Genomic DNA, 13,204 nt, shown 5'->3' with positions numbered 1-13,204 from the left:
ACCCCACAGAAGTAGAGCTTTCTAGGTCTCGTGATTGCTAGCACAGAAGCGGTTTGAAGATAGTGCCACTGGGAATCTTAGGGAAGGAAGGCCTTTCAGAAGCGGTGATATCTGGTGTCCAAGAGAGAGGAGGGCTGATAGGAGTCCTTCCGAGTATCAAAGAGCGGAGGGCGATGATACAGCATACATGCATATATGTATATATGTGTGTGTGTGTGTGTGTGTGTATATATATATATATATATATATATATATGTAATATTTCAGACAAGGTCTCACTATGTAGCTGGCCTATAGACTAGGGTGGCCTCAAACTCACCGAGATCCTCCTGCCTCTCCCCAATACCGGGATCAAAGGCATGCACTACCATGGTTGTTTCGCATAGTTTTCTCTGATCCTATGGTTAATTCTATGTTCTGGAGCACAAAAATGTGAAAGATCTTAAAAACCAATAGATGTATCCACTGCGGAACTATGGGATTTTATTTTGCCACAGAATGGTTCTGGGCTACACAGAGGAGGGGAGCAAAATTGGACTAAGATGTAAGGAAGAGAGCCCATATGTGTCAGCATTTAAAAGTTATGTATCGATAGCTTTATCTGTAACATAGAATAAATGTTTAAAAGTATCTAATTCATAGTTCATACTTTCACTATGGTTAACATTAAATGAATTAATATATATATTTTTTAGTTGATATGTTTTACTATGACTTTGAGCTTTTTTCCTTCAAGAACAAAATTATTTGCATGAAAATTCCGGTATCTGAAAGACTCAAAAGGCTATTTTTCACTTTGTTCAAGTTCTGTTTCCAGACATTAAGAGTGTCGTGCCGTTGTTGCCACTGCTCTTTTCCACATGTCCGATGTGTGCTGTGACTGACAACTACTTTCCTTTGGGTCTGGTCGATTTTGCAGTAGACCATTTTAGTTCTTACAGCATCAATAACAAATGTGTCAGCATCATCAGCTCCAACCTGTAGCTCTTGCTGCATGGTATCAAAAGAAATCTCTTTGTTTTCCAATGCCATTCCCATAAAGGTGAGGAGTCTCATTTTTACCATATTTTGCTCATGTAACAAGCCAAGTGAATCTATGAAGTCTTTGTTATTCTGATAGAACTTGACATACGATGCCAATTTAGCACTCACAAAAATGGTTAATAAATCATGGATAAGCTCGCCTTCTAAAAACTTGACTGGCTTTAGAGTAAGAAGATGGTCAAAAAGAAAGGCATTTGGATCCTTCAGTGCCCGCACGATACACCCATGGGCATCAACTGGAGTCTTCTGTGTAACTCCCGAGCAACTCCACCATGACCTTTGACGCAGCATCACTTTTCTTCTAATCCACGAGCGTCTTGAAGTCTTAAGAGGGTGTGTTTCTTTTCAGGGTTGAGCTTCCAGTCAGAGATCCACTTTCTCACCTGATCCAGTTCTGTTGGGATGTACTGGATGGTCCCACATGATGCCGTCACTTTGATGAGGCTGCAGTACACTGTGTACCTTACTGGAGTGTTCTTGTCCATCCCGTGGAAAGGTTGCTGAGCAATTGCAGTCTCAGAGATGGGCGTTCGCCTTCCCGAAACTTGACCAACTTTTCACACAGACTTTCAATCAATCAATGCTTCTTGCTTGTCTGGTCCCAGGATTAACAGGAGGGACACCACACTGTTCGTCACACTTTCAACATCTTTATCATCTTCCTTCAGACACACATCACAGGCTTCAATAATCTGAGCTAAATCTACGCGTAGTCCACCTTCCGAGTTCTCTTCTGAGATCTCAGCCCCTTTTGATTTCAGATAAGCTCGAAGTTCAGTGGCCCAGTCTTCCTCGCTGATATCAATGAAGGCCGGGACGCTCATGGTGCAGGCCGGGCTGCGGAAGACGCTCCGCTTCAGAACCTCGCCGACTGGAAAAGGGAGCGGTGAATTAATATTTTAAAGTAATGTGTGCCTGGCACATGGTCAGGATTATATATGTTAGAAAAAAAAAACTTAAGATTGAGTGGTGGTACACACATATCATTCTAGAATGTGGGAAGGCTCAAGGATCAGTGGTTCAAGGTCACCTTAGCTACAGCAGCATAGGTCACGGGAGACCTTGTCTAAAGCAACAACTAGAAGAGCAACCAGACTCGTAGGAACTAGAAAAAAGGAGCCTATGCACAGAACTGATGGAAGGAAATTTGTAAGTCACACGTAAACAAGGAATTCACCCAAACACGTGGAGTGGCCATAGATTTTTCAGTAGGCATTTTTTTTTTTTTTATGCAGCAGAGATATTTCCCTTTGCCTTGAGCAATCAAAGTACATTTTGTAATCTCCTCTGTAGATAGGACCATGTGCCAGGTGATTTTACTCTGGACAACAAAATGGAAACAGAAGTTGTGTATGACATTTTTGGGTGTAGTGTCTGAAGCTCTATGGGCCGGAGAAGTGCCTCTGTGGGAACTGTACACACATGGTATATTGGCATACATGAAGGCAAAACACTAATACACATATTTTTTAAAGAGAAATTCTGTCCCCTCTCTTTCCATCTTGCCAATTACAGAAGACTTATTGTGTGACAAAATGTCTCATGAGAAGACACACAACACACATCAGAAGGGACCATGACAATCTAAAGTACGGACACCACCAAAATCCAATTTGGTGAACGAGTTTTATTTATTGAGGTTACTTGCTGGACTGTGGGTAAGGGGTTACTTACAGGAACAGAAATCAAAGTCAAAGACAGATGCACCCCCAAAGCCCAGCCCTGCATGGGTGACTGCTCACAAAAGCTAGGAACCTAGAATACACTGCACAGCCTTAAGGCAGTTCTATAGGTTGTAGAGTTTCCTTTCCAAGAGACTCTAGTCTAAACCTCTTCCAACCAGCTTGGCTAGTCTCCATTTCTCTGTTCTCAAGAGACTTTTTTGCAGCTTGGCTTCACTTTGTATGAAAGGGACTATTAGCATTTATTGCTTACTATGGCAGGGAGAGACCCAGTAAATTTGGTCAGTTTCAGGGACTGCCTGAAGCTGTGTGAGTTGTTTAATTCCTGCTCAAGGAGCTTCTTGCAGGATGGGATGTTTCGATCTTAGGAGGATGTGATGCTCATCAACTTGACTACATCTGAAAGTAACTAAAACCCAAATGGCTGAGCACACCTGTGAGGGGTTATGTTTTTCCTGTTAAGTCATTTGATGTGGGAAAACCTACTTCCAAGCCAGATCTTTGAGGTAATTAACATTGTTATTTTGGACTTCACCTTCTGCTGGCAGCCCACATAAGGGACATGGCATAGGAAGTTTGCCTTCTCTCTGCTGGCTTACCTTTCTTTGCTCTCGATGGCAAATTCATTCCTTCACTGGCAGTAGAGCCTACTTCTTTGGGATTCCAGCATATCTTGAAGATGAGCTGAGATATTCAGCCTCATTGACTGAACAACTACTGAATTCTTGGGCCTTGCATTGGTAGACAGCCATTGCTGGTCTAGCTGGACCACAGCCTGTAAGCCATTCTAATAAGAACTTGCTTTGTTGCCTTTCATTTGCCAATGTTGCAATACATTGTACAGCAGAGAGCAGAGGCTGGGACTGTTGTGTCTTTGTTTGTTTTGAGTAAACTAGTGGAGGATGAAAGGTTCAGGAGACATGTTTTGAAACAGTTGCTGGCTTCTCTGTCATCCCTAAGTTGACAATGTTCTAAGAGCACTGATGAAAGGAAAAGATGATGGGGCACCAATGAAAGGAAGACTCAAGGGGCACCAATGTTGTGAAAAGATGACATCCCAGGTTTCGGCACCAATGTTAGGGGAAGGATGAAAAGAGTGGGGGGCATATGGCCCATGGAGGTGCAGTGAGGCCTGGGGGCAAGGGAGATGCCTCTGGGGGGTCCATGTTGGGAATCCCTTCCCCCTGAGGGACCAGCCACACAACGGTATAGTACAGAATAGAGTTTATTCAGGTCATGGGGGAGTTAAGAGGGTGGTAGAGGTAGAGAGAGAGAGAGAGAGAGAGAGAGAGAGAGAGAGAGAGAGAGAAGAATAGAGGAGAAGAATAGAGGAGTAGAGGTCGGCCATGAGCACATGGAGGGAGAGGGGGGAAGGGAAAGGGAAGAGAAGGGATAGGGCTGGGAGAGCAGGCTGCAAGAGGCCAAGAGAGGCAAGAGCAAGAGAGAGAGGAGGGGGCAAGCAGCCCCTTTTATAGTGTCAGTCACTGGGGCAGGGCATACCTGGCTAGTGCCAGGTAATTGAGGGGTGGGGTTTACAGAATCCCAACAACTGAGACCCCTCTAATTCATTCCCCTTTCATATTCCATCATAAATAAAGTTTCTCATAAATAAATAATCCCACCCTCTCAGCCTCAAGCACTAGCTGTGCAATAAACAGTAACATTTTTATGGCTGAAATCTATATGAATTAGGGTACGTAATCTTAGTTACTGTAACAGCTCCTACTGCACTGCAAACAATACCCAGAGCTCAGAGTCAGAGGGCCTTTCTGCAGCAGGCTCTGCTTCTCATTCCATGCAAATATAATTTTCTGAGACTTCCAGGCCTACACACACACACACACACACACACACACACACACACACACACTCCCAAGGGGATGAGAATGACAGTCACCTTCTCCAAATGTCACAGCAGATGTCCTGTATCTGGGATCTGGGAGGGAGAGCACCAGATTGACCCTATCTAGACCATTCTTCTCTTCCCCCATACAGAGATCTGGAAAGGCACAGAGACAGAAGAGATAGGCCACCTGAAGGCCATCAGGAATCAGCATGATCTAGGAGTGACATTGAAGCATGGTTGTTCCTGCAGAAATATAGTACCGCAGTCTAGTCACTGTAGGATGGCTGAAAGGAATATCTGTCCTGCTTTCCTTTCCCCACTCTCGGCCGTACTTTGAGCAGCCACTGGATTGCTAAAACTCATATTTCAGTTCCTGCTCTCTGCCCTCACCTAATGGCCTCTTCAGATTTCAGCCTGAGGATTCTAGGGCAGAGATCAATGACCAATGACCCAATTTTTGTAGCTCAGCTGCCAGTATGTAGCTCTGTTTAGTATGCAAAAAGTAGAATGGTGATACCTACTTGTAATACCAGTAGTCAGGAGATGGAAGGGGGAGGGTAGAGGTCTAATCTTGTCCTTTTACATAGAAAGTCAAGGCCAGTCTGGGAGATATATGATCCTGTCTCAAAAAGAAAGGAAACAACAACAATACCAAAAACAAACAAACAAAAAAACAACAAAAACACCACACACACATACACAAACACACACCTTAAGAAAATATCTCTGGGCGTTGTGGAAAGATGGCTCAGTAGTTAAAAGCATTTATTTTTCTTGCAGAGGATCTGGGTTCTATTCCCAGCATACACACACTGGCTCACAACCATGAGTAACTCCAGTTCAAGGATGCACAGACATAGATGCTAGAAACACACACACACACACACACCCCACAAGAAAATAAATAGATCATAAAAAGAGAAAATACATATGATGCCTTCCAGACAGAGGCTAAGACTACTTTACAGTCTTGGGATCATCTTTTTTAATGACAGGGTCTCTCCTAAGAAATTTAAGCTGCCTAGTGTTGTGGTAAATGTTTATTATTAACTGGGGGTTTCTTCCCGCCTTGGACCATTTAGTTCCCAGATATGTTGCCTGTGCCCTGGACTACTTGCTGCTTGACCCTACCTGTTTTCGGGGATTGGAGGTGAGGTGGCAAAGTCAAGGACACAGACTGGGAGCAGGTGAGAAACACAGCAGCAAACTCTGTGCACTGCTGCAAGGTCCTTTAATACCCTCCACCCACACCCCATTGGTCCCAAGAAAGCATCTCTTCTAAACATCAGTTCCTGATTAGCTGGTATTGTCTGCATTAGCAATCCTTGGTCTCAGGCAGTCTGCAATTAGGTCCTCCTGCAGGAAATGCTTCTGCAGCTGCCCGGTCCCCATTGCTTACTTACACAGAGGTGGCCTGCTGTTCCTGCTGCATATTCACCTTTTGTTTTTAGGTTTTGATAGCCTAGTAGGAGCTGGGATGCCATTGCCTTGACATTGTTGACTCCACCTCAGAATTCCCAGTTTACTGGACTGTGCCTGTCTTAGGTTGTCCTGTCTTCCAGGATCTTACCTAACATTGACTACCAGCCCTCAAAGAGACATCACTTCAGAGGTATGTCACACAAGGGGGAGACAAGAACAGCCCACATGGTCTTACAGATTTCTGCTATCCAAGCTTTGATCACTTCCTTTGGGGCCCGGAACTGGGATTTTTAAGAGCCATCAGCACTTGGAGGGTCGCCTTATTTATGGAAAGCTCACTGGAGAGATGCTGAGCAAGACACTTACACAAAATAATTATTAGTATGACCATTCCTATGATTGCTTGACTTTGAGGATTATAGGGTATTCCAAAGGAGTGACTTCTCCATGAGGATAGGAAGTCTTTGAACTGCTAAGATGAGCATATTAGTTAGGGTTTTACTATTTGAACAGACACCATGACCAATGCAAGTCTTATAAAGAACAGCATTGAATTGGGGCTGGCTTACAGGTCAGAGGTTCAGTCCATTATCATCAAGGCAGGAGTTTGGCAGCATCCAGGCAGGCATGGTACAGAAGCTGAGAGCTCTACACCTTCACCTGGATGCTAGTAGGAAAATACTTTCAGGCAGCTAGGATGAGGGACTTAGAGCCCACACCCACAGTGACATACCTACTCCACAGGGCCACACCTCCTAATAGTGCCACTCCCTAAGCTGAGCATATTCAAACCATCACAATGAGAAAGCAAGGTCCATTGTCAGTCTTGAGTGCTCTAGGCACTTTCATTACCAGCATTGCTGATTTCATGGCCTTTTCACGAGTCATGGCCACCGCTTATACGAAGGCCAAGCAAGTATTCACAACACATACATACCTAAGGTTACCAAAGACTGTGTAATGGATGACATTCATTTGCCAGATTGCACTGTAGAGTAGACCTCTAGGGTTAAATTCTGCTCTGCCAAGGGGATCCAATGGTGCAAGTTGCACAGGACCTTGCAGGATGCTTACATTGTGACACAGGCAATTTATGCAAGAGCTTATGTACATTCTGAGGAGAAAGGTGAAGTTGAAGGTGTAACATTCTGACTCACTCTAGCAATTCCGTGTATACAGATGCAACCAGGCATCAGTTCTCCGTTTCCTTCGGCTAACATGCCAGGCAGTTTAGAATGTGATCTTGAACCGTGTGAGATGAACCGGGGATGTGCCTTATTCTCGAGAACCTTCTGGATAGATAGCATGCAGACATGAACAGGGCTATTTTGCTCTTTAGTGTAGGAGAGGGACAGGGTACACACAGCTTGTACTACATATTGGCTGTCTGAGAAAATATTAACTGGCTCCTGTTGGCAACACTCAAAAATTTTCAGGAGGCCAAATAACTCACCCAGTTGTACTGAGCCAGGATTAGGGAGACTACGAGTTGTGTCCTTCCCCTTCCCCCCATCTTTGGATAAGAACCACATATCGGACTTTATTGGCACCAGAAAAGGTCATAGTTACCTTGGGTATGGGGCAAGGGCTGGGCATGCTGTGGGGTTTAAGTGTAATTGGCAGCTGGGACAAAGCAGTAAGACACTTGTCTGGTGGCATGTGATTATGTGAGCCTGTGAACCCCGCCACCATTTCTTGATGGAATCTGCCCATAATCATTCATTGAGAATATCGCAAGGAGAATGGTAGAATTACTTTGTCTGTTTCCTTGTTATAAGTTCTTCTTGCTAAGTCTCTCGCCTTAAGGACAAGGCAGAAGACAATGCCAAACTTTGAGGTAACCTTAAATCAGAGTGGGCCTGGTGCAACCACATGAGGGACCCATTCTGCCACAACACTACGAGGACCTCATCAAGTGCCATAGAGTTATGGCCAAGAGGGGTTCCCTGGATTATGCCTTTCCAGAGCTGATAAAGAAAGGAGCACCATAACTTTTTAGAGACGGTTGCTAGCCTCAGATGGTACTTTAACCCTCGTGGAGGAGCTGCTAGTCACCTCCCAGAGAGAAAAGAGGTGCCTCGTCTCATGGTCTGGAATAGGCAGGACAGGTTTGAGCCAGTTAATAGTTCCACATACTGTAGTTCCATGAGGGAGTAGGAATCTTTTGCCACAATGGAGAAAGCCAGGGGCTTAATCTTGTCAGAAAAGCTCAGGAAGGAATATGGGGTAACTCTGAATCTTTTCAGGAGCAACCTTCGAGTTTTTCTAAGTTAAGCAACAACTGAGAGGACACCCTTTCCAGATCAGGTAGGCTAAGATGTGCAAGCATAATGTCAGCCATGCAGGCTAGGGTGTGCAAGGGTGTGCAAGCATAATGTCAGCCATGCAGGCTAGGGTGTGCAAGGGTGTGCAAGCATAATGTCAGCCATGCAGGCTAGGGTGTGCAAGGGTGTGCAAGCATGTCAGCTATGCAGGCTAGGGTGTGCAAGCATAATGTCAGCCATGCAGGCTAGGGTGTGCAAGCATGACAGCTATGCAGGCTAGGGTGTGCAAGCATGTCAGCCATGCAGGCTAGGGTGTGCAAGCATGTCAGCCATGCAGGCTAGGGTGTGCAAGCATGTCAGCCATGCAGGCTAGGGTGTGCAAGCATGTCATCCACGTACTGGACTACAAGCACACCCTAGACGCCCTGTGTGGGTCCAGCCACATGTAGCTGACAAATGTTGGACTGCTGACTGTCCACTGATATCTTTTCTCTGGTTTATTCATATTAGGCTCCCATACTGTGAAGCCAAAAATGGCATCTATCCTTGGGAGCCAGAGGGATCTGGAAAAGGCAACCCCTAATATCTAGGATCACCACGTGGTACTTGGCAGGATAACACTAGGATGAGACAGTCCTGCTTGAGTGGTCCCCATTTTTTTCCATGTGTTCATCAGTGGCTCTCAGATCCTGTAGAAGCCTACATTTTCCTGTCTTCTTTTTAATGTCAAAAATTTGAGTAATATGTCTGCTGGTCGAGAGTTTCAAATGACCCAAAGCTAATTGTTCCAAGATTAGTTCCTTGAGAGCAGAAAGCTTAGGTTTCAAAATGGGCCACTGGTTCACCCAGCTATTGGCTTCAGATGGCCAGGCCAATGGTATAGGGTCAGATACCCTGGTGTCAATTGGCACTAGGTGACCAGTGGCCATTAGAATTGGGGTTGATCCCCAACTTTGTGACCTATGTAGTCTAGTGGGTCATATTGCGTAACATTACCAAAAAAAGGTGCAATCATCCATTGTAAGGAAGGCACCCATGTTTTCCAGAATATCTCTTCCCCAAAGGTTGTGGGGAACAACAGACACGACAGGGGTAAAAGACCAATGGACAGGCTGGGTAGTCATCTTGGTGGCCTTCAACTCCCATAGTGGAGGGACCATACCAGAATCTCCAGTGGGGGAACTTCAGTGATGCATCTTTTGTTATTATAGTGACATCTGCCCCTGTGTCTCCCCCTTAACAGGTGCACCATCTACATGTACAGTCATCGTCAGGGAGTGAGGAAACACAGGGAACATCCAAAAGACACCTGGCCGAGCAGGGGTCCCACTTATTGGCAGGGCTGATGGGTGCCCCTTTTGGTCTTTAGATTGTCTTCCTTGTTTTGAGAACAGCAATCCTTAGCCCAGTGGAAAACTTTGTTACAACAAGGACATCTGGTCTTGGGGCCTAGCTGAGGGGCAGTCCTGTCTGAAGTGACCAGGGTTGCCACAGCCCCAACAGGTGTGATTAGGGGCCTTCAGGGGAAGGGCTTGTCCTCTGTACATGCTCCATGACCAAGGTGGTAATGGAGGTGGTGAGGGCTGTAATGGAGCCGCTCCAAGGTCCAGATCACGAGTGGCAATAACCCACTTATGAATATCATCATCCCTTGTGGCTGTGGCTGCCTCAGCGTTGCAAGTGGGAGCTTTACCCCTCCCTGCAAGCTGCTTGGTGGGCGTCTCTGGTTGGGCCAGCACTGACCTACCTTTCCACTGCCTCAGTTACATGGGACAGGAAGTCCATGAAGGACTCTCCAGACTGCTGGACAAAGATTGTGAAAGTAAGCAAAAGGGTCCGGGGGGGGGGGGGGTGCAGGCCTTAAAGGCAAGATGGGCAACCTGGTTAAGGTAATTTTGCAGTCCAATAGTGGCCTGAGTGACAGGGTTAATGTACGCCCTGTGGCCAGTAAGCATGTTAAAAGTAGCTTTAAGATTATATTCCAGGTTAATCCTAGCCTGATTCTCAGCCAAGTCATGATATGCAGACCTCCAATTAAGAAACAGTGGGGTCAAGCACCGCCTTAAGATTATACCAATCGTAATAGGTCTGGAGGTGCACGGCCCATTGCTTCAGTACTAGTTCAAAATAAAGTGAATCTGGGCCAGAATCGTTGGCAGCTTTTCTGATTAGTGCCAAGTCTGCCCGAGGAGTGGGAATCTAGGGCTTAGTCGCTGCATCAGGGCCAAGATTGGCAGGGAAAGCCTTACAATATTCCTGAGGAGAATGAGGCCCTGGGAAGAGGCAGTTCAGTACAAGGGATGAGCATCACAGAAGCAACCACACCAGGAGTGATTTCTGGAAGACAAACTCCCCCTAAATCACACTAGGGGTAAGCTGGGGGTACTTCCAATGCCCCTCCCCTGGAAGGGCTAGTGAGTGAGGGACCTTGGACTGTGGTGCTAGAGAAGAGCTTGGAGCTTGAGAGCCAGAGGACTGGAGCAGAGGCACCCTAAAAATCAACCTGTTTGCATGGAGAAAGTGGGATAGGCTCAGTAATGGAAAGCTAAATATTAAGCTTGGTATGGTAGTGTTTGTTATGGGCAGCCACCACTTCCTCTGGGGGAAGAATTCTTAATGGCATTGACTACAAGGAAGATGGGAACAAAGAACAAGGGAGGGATCATCCCAGATGGCACCTCGAACTTGTGGGCAAGGAGAACATGCACCCAGAGGTCAGGGTCCCACATCTGGGGGATATCCAGGCTCCCAAAATTGGTCCTTGTTTCGAGTCTTAACCTTGAGACCAGAGTAACCAGAAGAGTTTTCAGCACCCTAATTGGGGTTCCTTGATGGTAGAGGGGAGGAACCCATGACAACAAGCACCAAGGAAACTAATGACAAACGTGACAAATATGATAGAAAAGGAGAGGAAAGTCAAGTTGTACTGAGCAGGGACGCCCACGGGTGTAGCTCAAAGGCCTGGATGGTGTAACCCGGAAGGAAAGGCGCTCAAGAGCTGACCCCTGGTGCCACAACCTGGAGAACCAGCCCCTACGAAAGGTACTAGGATGAATCCAGACCAAGACTGAAAATGAGCGGATGAAGACAAAGAAGAAAGGAAATATGGCTGCCACATGCTCACCTAGACAAAGAAAACGAAGAGAGAAAAAGGTGTGCACTCACCACAGCCCTCCCACCCAAAGACAAAGAAAAGGGAAGATGGCCTGCTGCAGACTCATGCTGGACCTGAGACCAAAAGCAAGGTCACTGGGACAGACAGACAGAAAAGACAAAGAAGACAGAAATGAAGACCAAGTGCACGGGACCCACAACATAAAACACTAAGGGGCCAACTCACCGAAGAAGCAACTGAAGGGGCACAACAGCGGCACCGTGAGAACAGATCAGGTTGAACCATGAACATAGTCCTTGCAGCAACAGGCAAAAACAAGAAAAGGAAGTTCACAAGCAGCCACATAACGAAGGCAATAAAGTTGTCCATCAACCACACAAGGCACCAGATGTTTTCTGTGCCCTAGACTGTTCAAAGACCAGCCCTACCTGCCCTTGAGGGGGTTGGAGGTAAGGAGGCAAAGTTAGGGACACAGACTGGGAACAGGTGAGAAACACAGCAGCAAACTCTGTGCACTGCTGCAAGGTCTTTAATACCCTCCACCAGCACCCCGGTGGTCCTAAGAAAGCATCTCTTCTAAACCGCAGTTCCCGATTGGCTGGCATTGTCTGCATTAGCAATCCTTGGTCTCTCAGGCAGTCCTCACTTAGGTCCTCTTGTTTGAGATTCTTTTGCAGCAGCATGGTCCTGGCCTTTACACAGAGGTGGCCCCACCATTCCTGCTACACAAATAAAAACCACTAAACCTTTATATTTGCAATATGCTTGAGACAGCACCAGAGCTGGTCAGTTATCAACCCTCTATGGCTATGTTGTCTAAACTCCGGAATACTTCATTTGAGCCGCTCTTCCTCTGACTGGCCTGCCCTTATGGGCAGTTCTCATGATCCCTTGCCCCATAGTGTCTTCCTCTCTCTCCCTGGTGGTCTGCCACATACCCCCTGCCTACTTCTCTTCTGCCCAACTATAGGCTGTAGGCATCTTTATTAACCAACCAGGGATAACTTGTGGGACAAGGTCACATAGTGTCACTTGTTGTACAAGAGGCTCTCCTTATCTGTGTTGGCATCTAGACCTTGGAAGCCAGTATTTAGCATCACAATATATAGCAACAGACCAAACCTCAACTGCCTAGGACTCTCTGCAGCAAGGCTACTCACAGAGATACCTGTCTTTGCCTTTCAAACACTGATGGCCTTTAGCTTGCTTTTGAGATTGGCTTCATTATATTGACCAGGATGGTCTAGAGCTTGTGGGTTCAAATGATCTTCCGTTTCAAGTTCTAGAGTAGCTGAGACTATAGGCAAACGTGCCACTGTGCCTGGTGTGTGCGCACACACACATACACACATTTCTTTTTGTTTACTTATTGATTGGTTCTTGCTATGTAGAACTGTGCAGGCTGAACCTGAACTTCTAAGTTTACAGTCTCTGTCTCTAGAGTGCTGGGATTGCAGGTGTATACCACTACACCCCATACTCAGCTCTTTTTATCCAAGCTTATCTCTGCTGGTGAGGGCAGAGGCCTAGATACAGTGAAGTACTCACAACTCCAGGCAATACCTCAAGGCCTGGCTGCAGGCTTCATCAGTACTACGACCAAGCCCCGCCCCCTCCCCTCCTGCATCTTAACCACAGCTGCTCCGTAGGTGACCCAGGTCATTATACGTCAGAATCCTGCTGCTGTTCTTTGAACAGGGCGTCCTTATGCTCCACACAGAACCTTGGTGCCTGGTACATGTTTAAGGTGCTCATTAGAAAACGATGTCTTCTGAACATGATAGGGCCAACTGCACACAAAAACTCACTGCACCTGTGGTTACCTGCACAA

At 46.3% G+C, this 13,204-nt stretch overlaps 1 pseudogene across 1 annotated transcript; it reads right to left on the bottom strand.

Moving 5' to 3' along the window:
* Window positions 1–708: 708 nt before the first annotated feature.
* On the bottom strand, window positions 709–1,988 carry LOC308438848 (eukaryotic translation initiation factor 3 subunit M-like; annotated as a pseudogene). Its single transcript has one exon. The product of its transcript is annotated as a eukaryotic translation initiation factor 3 subunit M-like (transcript).
* Between the last annotated feature and the right edge of the window lie 11,216 nt (window positions 1,989–13,204).

The sequence above is a fragment of the Micromys minutus genome (assembly GCF_963924665.1).
Source record: "Micromys minutus genome assembly, chromosome: 28".
Taxonomy (NCBI): Eukaryota; Metazoa; Chordata; class Mammalia; order Rodentia; family Muridae; genus Micromys; species Micromys minutus.
This window is presented reverse-complemented; position numbering and strand designations above follow the sequence as displayed.